Genomic DNA, 17,140 nt, shown 5'->3' with positions numbered 1-17,140 from the left:
AAAATGTCTAGTTACGGCACTGGGGTGGAGCATTACCAATTTAAATATTTAAATGTGCCTAACCCTGCTAACGCCCCGTCCATATCCCAAGAGTACTCCAGTGACCCCTAGTGGATGAAGAAGAAATCACTGTGCAACAAGCCTGTTGAATAACTTAATTAGTCCCATAAAAAAAAAAAAAAAAAAAAAAAAAAAATTGTATTTGATGTAAGCAATACATAAAGTGATCTCTGGTAATTACACCCCAGGATCCATAAACAGGCAAACGCAGGGGGGTTCTGGCTGCCCGGAAAGCCCCCTCGTCTTGGTCCTCTTGGCAAGTGGCTGAAATTATGACAATAGCAATAGTAAGTAATATGATTACTAGAGCTGACGCCACATCATACAGTTTAAGGGACAGAGCAGAGATGCTGCACATGCCCAGTGTTAGCAGCTTCTTCTACCAAGCTTGCAGTGTGTTTGAACTAGTGCACATGACTAGAGAGTAGCTGCCAGGAAGAGGAGACAGGTGCCTTACCATGAGGTGGAAGAATGTGTGCTTAGAAAGTGCACTACTAATTATATTATGTTTGTGTATTTATTTATTATGGTATGATTAACCTTTTCTTGACCACTTATTTAGATTACTTAAATATGTTTGATACAGCCTATACTATAGACCATCTAGGGGTCCGGATGTAATGGAGTCCGGGTTCGGCCGATGCGCAGAATGCAGGCTGAACTCGGACATTATTTGTATTACTTTTTTTAAAGGCCAATCATTATAAAAGGTATGGATCGGCTGAACTCGGACTCCATTACATCCGCCCCATAGTATTAAATATTACTACTGTATTCCATACAGTATCCAGTGTATAAAAAGACCAATGTTTACATTAATGTCCAGGGTCGTTACTAGGGTCTTCTACTACTTCCCCAGACTCCCTCGATTGCTCCAATGTTACGCAGTGTGGACGATTATGGACTGTATTTTGACACTCCCCTCTAGAAATCCTGCGTTTGCCACTGATAAATACAAAAATAATAATAGTGCTATATAGGCAATGATAACAGTCATTGTAAAAGCAATCCAGAGAATGTGTAGAAATTCCAACCTTAAATAAATGCTGACCAGTGTTATTATTTACAGTAGGCTAGAACGTAGTGTCAGTTAAATTTAATACAGTATAAAAAAAATAAGATTTTACTTACCGGTAAATCTATTTCTCTTAGTCCGTAGAGGATGCTGGGGACTCCGTAAGGACCAAGGGGATAGTCGGGCTCCGCAGGAGACATGGGCACTTTAAGAAATAATTTAGTTCCTGGTGTGCACTGGCTCCTCCCTCTATGCCCCTCCTCCAGACCTCAGTTAGAGAAACTGTGCCCAGAGGAGATGGACAGTACGAGGAAAGGATTTTGTTAATCCAAGGGCAAGATTCATACCAGCCACACCAATCATACCGTATTAACTTGTGATAACTACCCAGTTAACAGTATGAAAACAACATATCATCAGTTCAAGACCGATGCAACTATAACATAACCCTTATTGAAGCAATAACTATATACAAGTATTGCAGAAGAAGTCCGCACTTGGGACGGGCGCCCAGCATACTCTACGGACTACGAGAAATAGATTTACCGGTAAGTAAAATCTTATTTTCTCCAACGTCCTAGAGGATGCTGGGGACTCCGTAAGGACCATGGGGATTATACCAAAGCTCCCAAACGGGCGGGAGAGTGCGGGTGACTCTGCAGCACCAATTGAGCAAACATGAGGTCCTCCTCAGCCAGGGTATCAAACTTGTAGAATTTTGCAAAAGTGTTTGAACCCGACCAAGTAGCAGCTCGACACAGCTGTAGTGCCGAGACTCCCCGGGCAGCCGCCCAAGAAGAGCCCACCTTCCTAGTGGAATGGGCCTTAACCGATTTTGGTAACGGCAAACCAGCCGTAGAATGCGCTTGCTGAATCGTGTTACAAATCCAGCGAGCAATAGTTTGCTTTGAAGCAGGGGCACCAATCTTGTTGGATGCATTCAGGACAAACAGCGCTTCAGTTTTTCTGACTCTAGCCGTTCTGGCTACGTAAATTTTCAAAGCCCTGACCACATCAAGTAACTCGGAATCCTCCAAGTCACGTGTAGCCACAGGCACCACAATAGGTTGGTTCATATGAAAAGATGAAACCACTTTTGGCAGAAATTGCGAACGGGTCCGCAATTCTGCTCTATCCATATGGAAAACCAAACAGGGGCTTTTATGTGACAAAGCCGCTAATTCAGACACTCGCCTAGCCGAAGCCAAGGCTAATAACATGACCACCTTCCACGTGAGATATTTCAACTCCACCGTTTTAAGTGGTTCAAACCAGTGTGACTTTAGGAAACTTAACACCACGTTAAGATCCCAAGGTGCCACCGGAGGCACAAAAGGAGGCTGAATATGCAGCACTCCCTTTACAAAAGTCTGAACTTCTGGGAGAGAAGCCAATTCTTTTTGAAAGAAAATGGATAGGGCCGAAATCTGGACCTTAATGGAACCTAATTTAAGGCCCAAATTCACTCTAGTTTGTAGGAAGTGAAGTTAACGACCCAGATGGAATTCTTCCGTAGGAGCATTCTTGGTCTCACACCAAGAAACATATTTTCCCCATATATGGTGATAATGTTTTGCTGTTACTTCCTTCCTAGCCTTTATCAGCGTAGGGATAACCTCAACCGGAATGCCTCTTTCTGCTAGGATCCAGCATTCAACCGCCATGCCGTCAAACGCAGCCGCGGTAAGTCTTGGAACAGACAGGGTCCCTGTTGCAACAGGTCCTGTCTTAGAGGAAGAGGCCACGGATCTTCTGTGATCAGTTCCTGCAGATCTGGATACCAGGTCCGTCTTGGCCAATCTGGAACAATGAGTATTGTTCTCACTCCTTTTCTTCTTACTATCCTCAACACCTTTGGTATGAGAGGAAGAGGAGGAAATACATAGACTGACCGGAACACCCACGGTGTCACTAGGGCGTCTACCGCTACTGCCTGAGGGTCTCTTGACCTGGCGCAATACCTCTGTAGCTTTTTGTCGAGGCGGGACGTCATCATGTCTATCTGTGGCAGTTCCCACCGACTCACAATCTGTGCGAAGACTTCTGGATGAAGTCCCCACTCTCCCGGGTGTAGGTCGTGTCTGCTGAGGAAGTCTGCTTCCCAGTTGTCCACTCCCGGAATTAACACTGCTGACAGTGTGCTTACTTGATTCTCCGCCTAGCGAAGAATTCTGGTGGCTTCCGCCATTGCCACTCTGCTCCTTGTGCCGCCTTGGCGGTTTACATGAGCCACTGCGGTGATGTTGTCTGACTGGATCAGAACTGGTCGGTCGCGAAGTAAGGTCTCCGCTTGACGTAGGGCGTTGTATATAGCCCTTAGCTCCAGGATATTGATGTGAAGACAAGTCTCTTGACTTGAGCAAAGACCCTGGAAATTTCTTCCCTGTGTGACTGCTCCCCAACCTCGGAGGCTTGCGTCCGTGGTCACCAGGATCCAGTCCTGAATGCCGAATCTGCGGCCCTCGAGAAGGTGAGCACTCTGCAGCCACCACAGTAGTGACACCATCTTTCCCAGGACTCGAGTGCAATGATGCACTGACACCTGTTTTGGTTTCAATAGGTTCTTGACCAGAGTCATGAGTTCCTGGGCCTTCTCTATTGGGAGATAAACCCTCTTCTGGTCCGTGTCCAGAATCATGCCCAAGAAGGGCAGACGAGTCGTAGGAACCAACTGCGACTTTGGAATATTGAGAATCCAGCCGTGTTGCTGTAACACTTTCAGTGAAAGAGATACGCTGTTCAGCAACTGCTCTCTTGATCTCGCTTTTATGAGGAGATCGTCCAAGTACGGGATAATTGTGACACCTTGCTTCCGCAGGAGCACCATCATTTCCGCCATTACCTTGGTGAAAATCCTCGGGGCCGTTGAGAGACCAAACGGCAACGTCTGAAATTGGTAATGACAATCCTGTACCGCAAATCTTAGGTACGCCTGATGAGGTGGATAAATGGGGACATGAAGGTACGCACCCTTTATGTCCAGTGACACCATAAAATCCCCCCCTTCCAGGCTTGCGATGACCGCTCTTAGCGATTCCATCTTGGACTTGAACCTTTTCAAGTATAGGTTCAGAGATTTTGAATTCAATATGGGTCTGACCGAACCGTCCGGTTTCGGGACTACAAACATGGTCGAATAATAACCCCTTCCCTGTTGAAGGAGGGGAACCTTGACCACCACCTGCTGAAGATACAATTTATGTATTGCATTTAACACTATTTCCCTCTCTTGGGGGGAAGATGGTAGGGCCGATTTGAAATACCAGCGAGGAGGCACCTCTTCGAATTCCAGCTTGTAACCCTGAGACACAATTTCTATTGCCCAAGGATCCACCTGGGAGTGAACTCACATGTGGCTGAAATTCCGAAGACGTGCCCCCACAGGGCCCGGCTCCGCCAGTGGAGCCCCAGCGTCATGCGGTGGATTTTGTAGAGGCCGGTGAGGACTTCTGTTCCTGGGAACTAGCTGCGTTGTGCAGCTTCTTTCCTCTGCCCCTACCTCTGGCAAGAAAGGACGCACCTCGGACTTTCTTGTTTCTTTGTGAACGAAAGGACTGCATTTGATAATGCGGTGCTCTCTTAGGCTGTGAGGGAACATAAGGCAAAAAATTTGACTTTCCAGCTGTAGCTGTGGAGATCAGGTCCAAGAGACCTTCCCCGAACAATTCCTCACCCCTGTAAGGTAAAACCTCCATATGCCTTTTTGAGTCGGCATCACCTGTCCATTGCAGAGTCCACAGGACCCTCCCGGCAGAAATCGACATAGCGTTTATTCTAGAACCCAGTAGACTAATGTCTCTTTGAGCCTCTCTCATATATAGGACAGCGTCTTTTATATGCCCCAGGGTCAATAATACAGTATCCTTATCTAGGGTATCCAATTCCTCAGATAAGGTATCCGTCCATGCCGCTACAGCACTACACACCCAGGCCGACGCAATTGCCGGTCTTCGTAAGGTACCCGAATGTGTATAAATGGACTTCAGGGTAACCTCCTGTTTGCGATCAGCAGCATCTTTGAGGGTAGCCGTATCCTGGGACGGCAGGGCTACCTTTTTGGATAAGCGTGTTAAAGCTTCGTCCACCCTAGGGGAGGATTCCCATCGTAACCTATCCGTTGGCGGGAAAGGATACGCCATAAGAATCCGTTTGGAAATCTGCAGTTTTTTATCTGGAGATTCCCAAGCTTTTTCACATAACTCATTCAGTTCGTGTGAGGGGGGAAAAGTTACCTCAGGCTTCTTTCCCTTATACATATACACCCTCGTGTCAGGGACAGGGGTTTCCTCTGTGATGTGCAAAACATCCTTTATTGCTATAATCATATATCGAAGGGATTTAGCCAATTTTGGCTGTAACTTTGCATCATCGTATTCGACACTGGAGTCAGAATCCATGTCGGTATCTGTGTCAACAATTTGGGATAGTGGGCGCTTATGAGACCCTGACGGTCCCTGCGACATAGGGTCAGGCATGGACTGAGACCCTGACTGCCCCAATGCATCAGCCTTGTCAAATCTTTTATGCAAGGAATTAACATCATCATTTAAAACCTTTCCACATATCCATCCAATCAGGTGTCGGCGCCGTCGGCGGAGACACCACATTCATTTGCTCCCGCTCTTCTCCCACATAGCCTTCCTCATCAGACATGTCGACACAAGCGTATCGACACACCACACACACAGGGAATGTCCTTTCTGAACACAGTTCCCCCACCAGGCCCTTTGGAGAGACAGAAAGAGAGTATGCCAGCACACACCCCAGCGCTATAATATCCCAGGAATAACACAGTAACTTAATGTTAACCAGGTAGCTGCTGTATGTTATAGTTTTTGCACCTAATTATGTGCCCCCCCCCCTCTCTTTTCAACCCTCTTCTACAGTGTATCAGCAGGGGAGAGCCCGGGGAGCTTCCTCTCAGCGGTGCTGTGGAGAAAAAATGGCGCTGATGAGTGCTGAGGGAGAAGCCCCACCCCCTCGGCGGCGGGCTTCTGTCCCGCTTAAACTGTAATTTTGGCGAGGGCTCATACATATATACAGTGCCCAGCTGTATATATGTGTTCTTTTTGCCAATATGAGGTCCCAAATGCTGCCCAGGGCGCCCCCCCCCTGCGCCCTTACAGTGACCGGAGTATGTGAGGTGTGTGGAGCAATGGCTGTGCGTTACCTCTAGTGAAGATCATGAAGTCTTCTTTTCTTCTCATACTCACCCGGCTTCTATCTTCCGGCTCTGCGAGGGGGACGGCGGCGCGGCTCTGGGACGGACGGCGAGGGTGAGATCCTGCGTACCAATCCCTCTGGAGCTAATGGTGTCCAGTAGCCTAAGAAGCAGGACCTAGCTTCAGAGAGTAGGGCTGCTTCTCTCCCCTCAGTCCCTCGAAGCAGGGAGTCTGTTGCCAGCAGAGCTCCCTGAAAATAAAAAACCTAACAAAATACTTTCTATCAGTAAACTCAGGAGAGCTCACTGAAAAGCACCCAGCTCGTCTGGGCACAGTATCAAACTGGAGGAGGAGGAGGGGCATAGAGGGAGGAGCCAGTGCACACCAGGAACTAAATTCTTTCTTAAAGTGCCCATGTCTCCTGCGGAGCCCGTCTATCCCCTTGGTCCTTACGGAATCCCCAGCATCCTCTAGGACGTTAGAGAAATCAGCCTTTCACCACTTTGAGGGATACCGCTAATCTTGGAAAAGTTCTATAGCTGCCTTCGGGAGAGGCTAAACTCAAACTGTCCATATAATGCTGGAACCTTTAGATCCAAGAACAATGAACCTATAAAATTTAGGTCAAAATATGGACTGAGGAGTAGGTTGCCGTCTGACAACTGATCTAAACAACGCAGTTTGGAGCCTAGTAGAAATGCTCACAGATCTGACAGAGAAATTAAACATTCAGGAACTGGAGACTTCTCAGATATGTACAGTTGACTAATTGTAGCCATACTCTATTTTAAAATAAATACCCTAACCACATAGAGGAGTAGAGCTATTCTCCACTTCCCAATTCTAGATCTTGTTCCAGAGCATGGATGATATTAATAAGGTTCAGATGGAATCTTAACACCACTTTTGGCTGAAAAGAAGACTTGGTGTACAGAACAGCTCTGTCCTCATGAAAAGCTATATAAAGATGATCTGCATGAGAGGGCAACCACTTAAACTCTTCATGCAGAGGCAACAGCTTTCAGTTGATTACATTGTTAATAAATTCAGAGGCTTTAACGGTGTCTTCTGTTAAAGCCAAAAAGAACAAAATGGTGGCCCTACAATTCCTGTGGAAGTTAAAATTTCAGAAGACCGTCGCCAGAATCCAGACAGCCTGAAATACTGCTGGATGGAATCCCGACCTCTGCAGGGTACTCACACTCGGTTGGTGGGTCTACGCCACCAACCGAGTTGGTGGGTTTACGCCACTGGACTGACTGATGCAGCTAAAACACTACACTGGACTGAGCAGCACAAGACAGCATTATAATACTGCCGGATGGGATCCCAACCACTGCAGGGTATTCACACTCGGTTGTTGAATCTACGCCACCAACCGAGTGGGACCATAATCTGTGGCGAGCCAAGCGAGCCCCCGGGCCCGAATTGTGGCAAGCAGACTCGCTGCAGACCGACGGGATGCCGCTGTCGGTATACTGACAGCAATCTTCTCATCTGTCGGTAAAACATACCGATTCCCTTGTGGAACATGCTGCAGATAAATGTGGCAAAACAGCTGAATAATAGTCTAAACCTCTGGAATGCCAACGAATTTTGTCTTGAATATGACTGAATCCTGACCTTTAAAGAAAGGAATAAAGCTATCCTGTAAAAAATAAAAAGACTACCAGCATTCCAAATTAAAGGACGAAATGTGACATAACGTGTAAAAAGGGGGACTGCTGCCTGCAATGTATATATTATACATAAACATTGGAGGCATGTGGTGCCAGTGGACGCACTGTATTGACTGCCGCTACATGTGATGTGGTCTCCGCTGCTGCTCCGTGAAGCCGGTTGGGGAGAGAGCGGGGAGGGAGCAGGGCGGGTCCGCCAGCTGCTTCTGCTCCGTGAAGCAGCTTGGGGAGAGAGCGGGGAGGGAGCAGGGCGGGTCCGCCGGCTGCTGCTGCTTCGTGAAGCCACTTGGGAGAGAGCGGGGAGGGAGCAGGGCGGGACAGTCGGCTGCTGCTGCTCCGTGAGTTGGGGCTTGGGGAGGGAGCAGGGTGGGGCCGGAGTGCAGGACAGTTCATCCATCATCGCTCGGTGCAATACACACTGATGATGGATGAACAAGGAGCGAGGTGGGCAAAACTTTTTGTGCACAACACACGATTGCCCACCTCGCTGGCGATGATGCGAGAGCGCAAATCAGTGCTCATCGCCCGCCCATACACACCAGTAGATTTCAGTTTAAGGGTGAACTTTTGGGGCGTGGAGCTCCTTGGATTGCTCTGGCTGAGCCACTTTGGGGCATCACCACATTACACTTATTTCTAACACCTATATCACCCTGTGTTTGTTTTTATTTATGTAGCATTTTTTCCATATCTTTTACACTTGTAACACTAATCAGCTAACCTCACTCTCTAAAGGTGTGTACACACGGTAAGATATTTTCTTCCGATTCTGACTATATAGTCAGAATCGGAAGAAAAGATAGTGCAGATCGCAAGGTGACAGTCACCTTGCGATCCCGATCCGCGGCCCCGCGCGGTCGGCATCGGCAGAAAAAATAGGCTGTGCAGGCAAGTCAATCCTGGCTATCTCTATAGAAGAGATAGTCAGGATTGACATTGCACATAGCCAGCATCGCAAGCACACTCATTAAGTGCTTGCGATACTGGCTAAGTGCCGACCCGGCCCCCTGTCGCACGGTGAGAATCGGATAAGTCCGAATCTCACCGTGTGTATGCACCCTAACACTCTTGACACCTTACTGCTGTCCTCTTTCTAACACTCAGCAGCTTCCCTCACTTGTTTAACACAGATTTTTCACTTTTATCTCTCATTTGTGTGGTGCCATGGGGTGGTATGGCTAGGTTGATTCGGGGGTGCTCTGCGCCCCAGAGGCGAACCCCTATAATGTTAGGGACCTGTGCAATAAAGGTATGAATTTGGTGTTTCAAAACGAAGAGCTGCAAATACCTCTATGCCCACCTGCAGGGCAAAACAATAGTTCTGGAAAATGGAAAAGGTGTGGTTTTCGCGCAATCTCCTGTTGTGATATGATACAATCACAGTTTTATGTTCATGTTTGCCCCATATTATGGTAGGATAAATAATAAAAAAATAGATTCACAGTGTATAATTCCAATGAAGATGTCCAAAATACGTAATTCCCTTATTCTCTAAGAATCCACCGTCGGAGTCCAAAACTGGGTCGCTATCCAGGTAGATGCTGCTCACCGATGCGTTTCGGCTCACCAGAAACACGTCGGTGAGCAGCATCTGCCTGGATAGCGACCCAGTTTTGGACTCTGACGGTGGATTCCTGTCCCAGGGAGGCACCATAGACATTGAACAAAACGAGACTTGGTCTGCATTATACACCTTAATTTGAAGTACGCTGATAGCCACATGTTTTATTACCCTTGTTCCTATATTAAAATTGAGTTACACTATTTTGGTTCCTCCTGTTTTTTTCTTTACATATTCTTTACATATTCTTTTTCTTTAAATTTTCTTTCCTGAACCAAAAGTGAAGAGAGAATTGGAGAACCTATAACTCAAACGGATCTGAGAGAATAAGGGAATTACGTATTTTGGGAATCTTCATTGGAATTATACACTGTGAATCTATTTTTTAATTATTTATCCCACCATAATATCGCGAAAACCACACCTTTTCCATTTTCCAATGTTAGGGACCTTTCCGACGAGGTCACCGTGAAGCAGGTGGGCAGGCTCATATATTGCCAATATATGCCAAGAACCTCTGATATGATGATTGCTATAATTATAATTTTAATGGTGTATGGTGCACCTGCACCCTTGTTCCTATATTGTAGTACTAATTACCAGCAAGGTAGCACATCCCATTATAAGAAGCTAGGGTGTGCAGTCCAGGTCCCTCCTTCACAATATATTCTATAGACACAAATTAAATTCAAAATTGATGATGGGTTGTGGATTGTAGAATGTATATTTACTATAGCAGTGTCCCTTACAGACCATGGTTAGCACGGTGTCTCAAAGAGGACAAAAGATAAAAAAAAACACCTTAAATCTGGTAGTTGGAGGATAGAAAAATAAGAATTTACTCACCGGTAATTCTATTTCTCGTAGTCCGTAGTGGATGCTGGGAACTCCGTAAGGACCATGGGGAATAGCGGGCTCCGAAGGAGGCTGGGCACTCTAGAAAGATCTTAGACTACCTGGTGTGCACTGGCTCCTCCCACTATGACCCTCCTCCAAGCCTCAGTTAGGTACTGTGCCCGGACGAGCGTACACAATAAGGAAGGATTTTGAATCCCGGGTAAGACTCATACCAGCCACACCAATCACACCGTACAACTCGTGATATGAAACACAGTTAACAGTATGAAACAATAGAGCTTCTCAACAGATGGCTCAACAATAACCCGATTTAGTTAACAATAACTATGTACAAGTATTGCAGATAAACCGCACTTGGGATGGGCGCCCAGCATCCACTACGGACTACGAGAAATAGAATTACCGGTGAGTAAATTCTTATTTTCTCTAACGTCCTAGTGGATGCTGGGAACTCCGTAAGGACCATGGGGATTATACCAAAGCTCCCAAACGGGCGGGAGAGTGCGGATGACTCTGCAGCACTGAATGAGAGAACTCCAGGTCCTCCTCAGCCAGGGTATCAAATTTGTAGAATTTTGCAAACGTGTTTGCCCCTGACCAAGTAGCTGCTCGGCAAAGTTGTAAAGCCGAGACCCCTCGGGCAGCCGCCCAAGATGAGCCCACCTTCCTTGTGGAATGGGCATTGACAGATTTTGGCTGTGGCAGGCCTGCCACAGTATGTGCAAGCTGAATTGTACTACAAATCCAACGAGCAATAGTCTGCTTAGAAGCAGGAGCACCCAGCTTGTTAGGTGCATATAGGATAAACAGCGAGTCAGATTTTCTGACTCTAGCCGTTCTGGAAACATATTTTCAGTGCCCTGACAACGTCTAGCAACTTGGAGTCCTCCAAGTCCCTAGTAGCCTAGGCACCACAATAGGCTGGTTCAGGTGAAACGCTGACACCACCTTTGGGAGAAACTGGGGACGAGTCCTCAATTCTGCCCTATCCATATGGAAAATCAAATAAGGGCTTTTACAAGACAAAGCCGCCAACTTTGATACTCGCCTGGCAGAAGCCAAGGCCAATAACATAACCACCTTCCACGTGAGATATTTCAGATCCACGGTTTTTAGTGGTTCAAACCAATGTGATTTTAAGAAACTCAACACCACGTTGAGATCCCAAGGTGCCACAGGAGGCACAAACGGGGGCTGACTCTGCAGCACTCCTTTTATAAATGTCTGAACTTCAGGTACTGAAGCTAGTTCTTTTTGAAAGAAAATCGACAGAGCCGAGATCTGTACCTTAATGGAACCCAATTTAAGGCCCATAGTCACTGCTGCTTGCAGGAAATGCAGAAATCGACCTAGTTGAAATTCCTCTGTTGGGGCCCTTTCGGCCTCACACCATGCAACATATTTTCGCCATATGCGGTGATAATGAGTTGCTGTAACCTCTTTCCTGGCTTTAGTAAGCGTAGGAATGACTTCCTCCGGAATGCCCTTTTCCTTCAAGATCCGGCGTTCAACCGCCATGCCGACAAACGCAGCCGCGGTAAGTCTTGGAACAGACAGGGCCCCTGCTGCCGCAGGTCCTGTTTGAGTGGCAGAGGCCATGGGTCCTCTGATATAAATTCTTGAAGTTCTGGGTACCAAGCTCTTCTTGGCCATCCACGAGTATCGTTCTTACTCCTCGCCTTCTTATTATTCTCAGTACCTTTGGTATGAGAGGCAGAGGGGAGAACACATAAACCGACTGGTACACCCACGGTGTTACCAGAGCGTCCATAGCTATCGCCTGAGGGTCCCTTGACCCGGTGCAATATCTTTTATAGCTTTTTGTTGAGGCGGGACGCTATCATGTCCACCTGTGGCCTTTCCCAATGGTGTACAATCCTATTGGAAGACTTCTGGAGGAAGTCCCCATTCTCCCGGGTGGAGGTCGTGTCTGTTGAGAAGATCTGCTTCCCAGTTGTCCACTCCGGGAATGAACACTGCTGACAGTGCTAACACATGATTTTCCGCCTATCGGAGAATCCTTGTGGCTTCTGCCATCGCCATCCTGCTTCTTGTGCCGCCCTGTTGGTTTACATGGGCGACTGCCGTGATGTTGTCTGATTGGATCAGTACCGGCTGGTTTTGAAGCAGAGGCCTTGCCGGCCTCAGGGCATTGTAAATGGCCCTCAGGTCCAGAATATTTATGTGTAGGGAAATAACCTGACTTGACCAAAGGAAATTTCTTCCCTGTGTGACTGCCTCCCAGCCTCAAAGGCTGGAATCCATGGTCACTAGGACCTAGTCCTGTATGCCGAAACTGCGGCCCTCTTGAAGATGGGCACTCTGCAGCCACCACAGTAGAGATACCCTGGTCCTTGGAGACAGGGTTATCAGCCTATGCATCGGAAGATGCGATCCGGACCACTTGTCCAACAGGTCCCTCTGAAAAGTTCTTGTATGGAACCTGCCTAATGGGATTGCTTCGTAGGAAGCTACCATTTTTCCCAGGACTCGCGTGCAATGATGCACTGCTACCTATTTTGGCTTCAGGAGGTCTCTGACTAGAGATGACAACTCCTTGGCTTTCTCCTCCGGGAGAAACACTATTTCTGGTTTATGTCCAGAACCATCCCCAGGAACAGTAGACGTGTCATAGGAACCAGCTGTGACTTTGGACTGTTTAGAATCCAACCATGCTGTTGTAGCACTTTCCAAAATAGTGCTACCCCGACTACCAACTGCTCCTTGGACCTCGCCCTTATAACGAGATTGTCCAAGTACGGGATAATTACAACTCCCTTTTTTTGAAGGAGTATCAACATCTCGGCCATTACCTTGATAAAACACCCTCGGTGCCATGTACAGTCCAAACGGCAGTGTCTGGACTTGGTAATGGTAATCCTGTACCACAAATCTGAGGTACTCCTGGCGAGGATGGTAAATGGGGACATGCAGGTAAGCATCCTTGATGTCCCAGGATACCATGTAATCCCCCTCGTCCAGGCTTGGAATAACCGCCCTGAGCGATTCCATCTTGAACTTGAATTTTTGTGTTCAAGGATTTTAAATATAAAATGGGTCACACCGAACCATGCGGTTTCGGTACCCCAACCCGTGTGGAATAGTAACCCCGTCCTTGTTGAAGTAGGGGCACCTTGAGTATTACCTGCTGGGAATACCGCTTATTAATTGCCTCTAGCACAGCCTCCCTGCCTGAGGGAGTTGTCAGCAAGGCATATTTTAGGAAACGGCTGGGGGGAGACATCTCGAATTCCAGCTTGTACCGCTGAAATACTACTTGAAAGAAACAGGGATCCACCTGTGAGCGAGCCCACTAATTGCTGAAATTTTTTAGACGGCCCCCCACCGTACCTAGCTACACCTGTGGAGCACCCGCGTCATGGTGTGGCCTCACAGGAGGCGGGGGAATAATCTTGATTCTGGGAACAGGCTGACTGGTGCAGCTTTTTCCCCCTTGTCTCTGTACAGAAAGGAAGCGCCATTTGACCCGCTTGCTTTTCTGAAGCCGAAAGGACTGTACCTTTGTCTGTGAGGAAACCTGAGGTAAAATTATTTCTTCCCAGCAGTTGCTGTGGATACGAGGTCCCAGAGACCATCCCCAAATAATTCCTCACCCTTATAAGGCTCTCTATGCGCTTTTTAAGTCAGCATCACCTGTCCAGTGACAGGTCTCTAATACCCTCCTGACAGAATGGACATTACATTTATTTTGGATGCCAGCCGGCAAAATATCCCTCTGTGCATCCCCCATATATAAGACGACGTCTTTAATATGTTTTTATGTTTGCCAACTAGTATCCCTGTTTGACAGGGTCACCGACCACGCTGCAGCAGCACTATCTGCAGGTCTCAGTCTAGTACCTGAGTGTGTAAATACAGACTTCAGGATAGCCTCCTGTTTTTTATCAACAGGCACCTATTAAAGTGGCCGTATCCTAAGACGGCAGTGCCACCTTTTTTGACAAACGTGTGAGCGCCTTATCCACCCTAGGGGATATCTCCCAGCGTAACTTATCCACGTGGCGGGAAAGGGTACGCCATCAGTAACTTTTTATAAATTACCAGTTTCTTAACGGGGGAACCCACGCTTTCACACACTTCATTTATTCATCTGATGGGGGAACAAAACACTGCCTGTTTTTTCTCCCCAAACCTAAAACCCATTTTTAGAGGAGCTTGGGTTAAAGTCAGAAATGTATAACACATTTTTTATTGCCGGGATCACGTCACGGATGTTCCTAGTGGATTGTGTATATGTCTCCACCTTGTCGACACTGGAGTCAGACTCCGTGTCGACATCTGTGTCTGCCATCTGAGAGAGCGGGCGTTTTTGAGCCCCTGATGGCCTTTGAGACGCCTGGGCAGGCGCGGGCTGCGAAGCCGGCTGTCCCACAGCTGTTACGTCATCCACCCTTTTATGTAAGGAGTTGACACTGTCGGTTAATACCTTTCACCTATCCATCCACTCTGGTGTCGGCCCCACAGGGGGCGACATCACATATATCGGCCTCTGTTCTGTCACCATATAAGCCTCCTCATTCAACATGTCGACACAGCCGTACCGACACACCGCAGACACACAGGGAATGCTCTAAACGAGGACAGGACCCACAAAAGCCCTTTGGGGGGACAGAGTAAGAGTATGCCAGCACACACCAGAGCGCTATATATATACAGGGACTAACTGAGTTATGTCCCTAATAGCTGCTTTTTATATAATATACTGTATACAGTGCCAATTTTAATGCCCCCCCTCTCTTTTCCCTCTTACTGTACTGTAGAATTGCAGGGAAGAGCCAGGGAGCTTCCTTCCAGCCGAGCTGTGAGGGAAAAATGGCGCCAGTGTGCTGAGGAGATAGGCTCCGCCCCTTTTTCGCGGCCTATTCTCCCGTTTTTTATGGAATTCTGGCAGGGGTATTTACCTCATATATAGCCCCTGGGGCCATATATTGAGGTATTTTAGCCAGCCAAGGTGTTTTTATTGCTGCCTCAGGGCGCCCCCCCCAGCGCCCTGCACCCTCAGTGACCGGAGTGTGAAGTGTGTGAGAGGAGCAATGGCGCACAGCTGCAGTGCTGTGCGCTACCTTGGTGAAGACAGTCTTCATGCCGCCGATTTTCCGGACCATCTTCTTGCTTCTGGCTCTGTAAGGGGGACGGCGGCGCGGCTCCGGGACCGAACATCAAGGCTGGGCCTGCGGTCGATCCCTCTGGAGCTAATGGTGTCCAGTAGCCTAAGAAGCCCAATCCGGCTGCAAGCAGGCGAGTTCGCTTCTTCTCCCCTTAGTCCCTCGCTGCAGTGAGCCTGTTGCCAGCAGGTCTCACTGAAAATAACAAATTCTAAGACTATAACTTTCTAAGAGCTCAGGAGAGCCCCTAGTGTGCATCCAACCTCGGCCGGGCACGAAATCTAACTGAGGCTTGGAGGAGGGTCATAGTGGGAGGAGCCAGTGCACACCAGGTAGTCTAAGATCTTTCTGGAGTGCCCAGCCTCCTTCGGAGCCCGCTATTCCCCATGGTCCTTACGGAGTTCCCAGCATCCACTAGGACGTTAGAGAAATATATAGCCCACCACCAGATGTCATGTTATGTATTTAATGGAAAATAAATCCACAAAATGACAAGGGAAATTCTCCCCAGTCATAAAACTGGTAGCCATGGTATGTATTGTATCTGGGCTACACACTGATCTAACTATAGACCAAAACAAGTACTCTGGAACCAAAAAGTCTACATAATAACTAGGCATTTCTACATACAGTAACTAGACATTTCCCCTATTCAGATGTCACTTTATGTGAAGTAACAAAAGTCACATTAACGCTGCACAAGGCATTCATTATTAGAAAACTTAACTACTGGTCAGGACTTGAGTTAAAACTTTTATAAATAATTATCCTATGTCTGCTGGCAAGTTCACAGTGTGTGTAATGGAGCACATCCAACTACATTATTAATGTGTGTGACATGAATAAGCTGCATAAAGTCAGCACTTTCTGTAGCCATGCTCATCTTACTGGGAAACGGCATGCTGCATTGCGTGCCAGGCTGTGACTATTCGCAGCCGTCCATCACTCAATTAATTCTATTAGAAAGTAGTGGAACAACTGCCGGCTGTAAATAGTTGCAGTCTGGCATGGCATGCAGCAAGCCGTGTGGCAGCATGCTGCATCGCAACAAAGATGAGCATGGCTGCATCTGTATATTGAAATGCTATGCAAAATAGACATATTGTGTTTGTGTCTGAAACGTGAAAGCGCAGAGACCAGTAGGGTCCAAACAGGAGGAGGGAGAGACTTAATTTAGTAAACTAGATATACATTTGAAACTCTCATGATTTTTGCAGTTTTATTTTCATCAGTTATATATAACATGTGCCAGAGCAATCCACACAATAAGTTATACCGACGTGATTGGTCTACATCATTCGAATCTGTAAAGGAATTTGAATGTTTCTATATTATGGTGTATGTACTGGTTCAGGGACTCAGTGATGGTGACAGATTGATGAGCCAGGGGAGCACTAAATTATGCTAGGAAGGTTGACTGACAGGCTACAGGCGTTTGAGGGTGGTGAAGGGGAGCGGGTTCGAAAACTGGTGTGCGTAGAATCTCTTGGCATGTGCCGAAGACAGTGACTTCCGATGCAGCTTCACTTACCTCAGCAGCTTTGTTGCGTTGGACATTCAGAGAAACCTTAGGATTGCTCATATGTCGGATGATCTGTGCAATGGTTGCATAGTTTCTCCAATCTTACACCTTCAAATTCAGACCGCAGACATCAGAAGCCAATGGTGGGGGTCTTATT

At 47.3% G+C, this 17,140-nt stretch overlaps 1 protein-coding gene across 6 annotated transcripts in view; it reads right to left on the bottom strand.

The window, feature by feature from the left end:
* KMT2E (lysine methyltransferase 2E (inactive)) overlaps positions 1-17,140 on the bottom strand; it is a 445,960-nt gene that overhangs the window by 19,840 nt on the left and 408,980 nt on the right. The gene's annotated exons all lie outside the window — the stretch shown is intronic.

Source organism: Pseudophryne corroboree, chromosome 6, assembly GCF_028390025.1.
Source record: "Pseudophryne corroboree isolate aPseCor3 chromosome 6, aPseCor3.hap2, whole genome shotgun sequence".
Taxonomy (NCBI): Eukaryota; Metazoa; Chordata; class Amphibia; order Anura; family Myobatrachidae; genus Pseudophryne; species Pseudophryne corroboree.
Note: the sequence above shows the minus strand (reverse complement) of the source record. Positions and strands in the feature narration are given on the sequence as shown.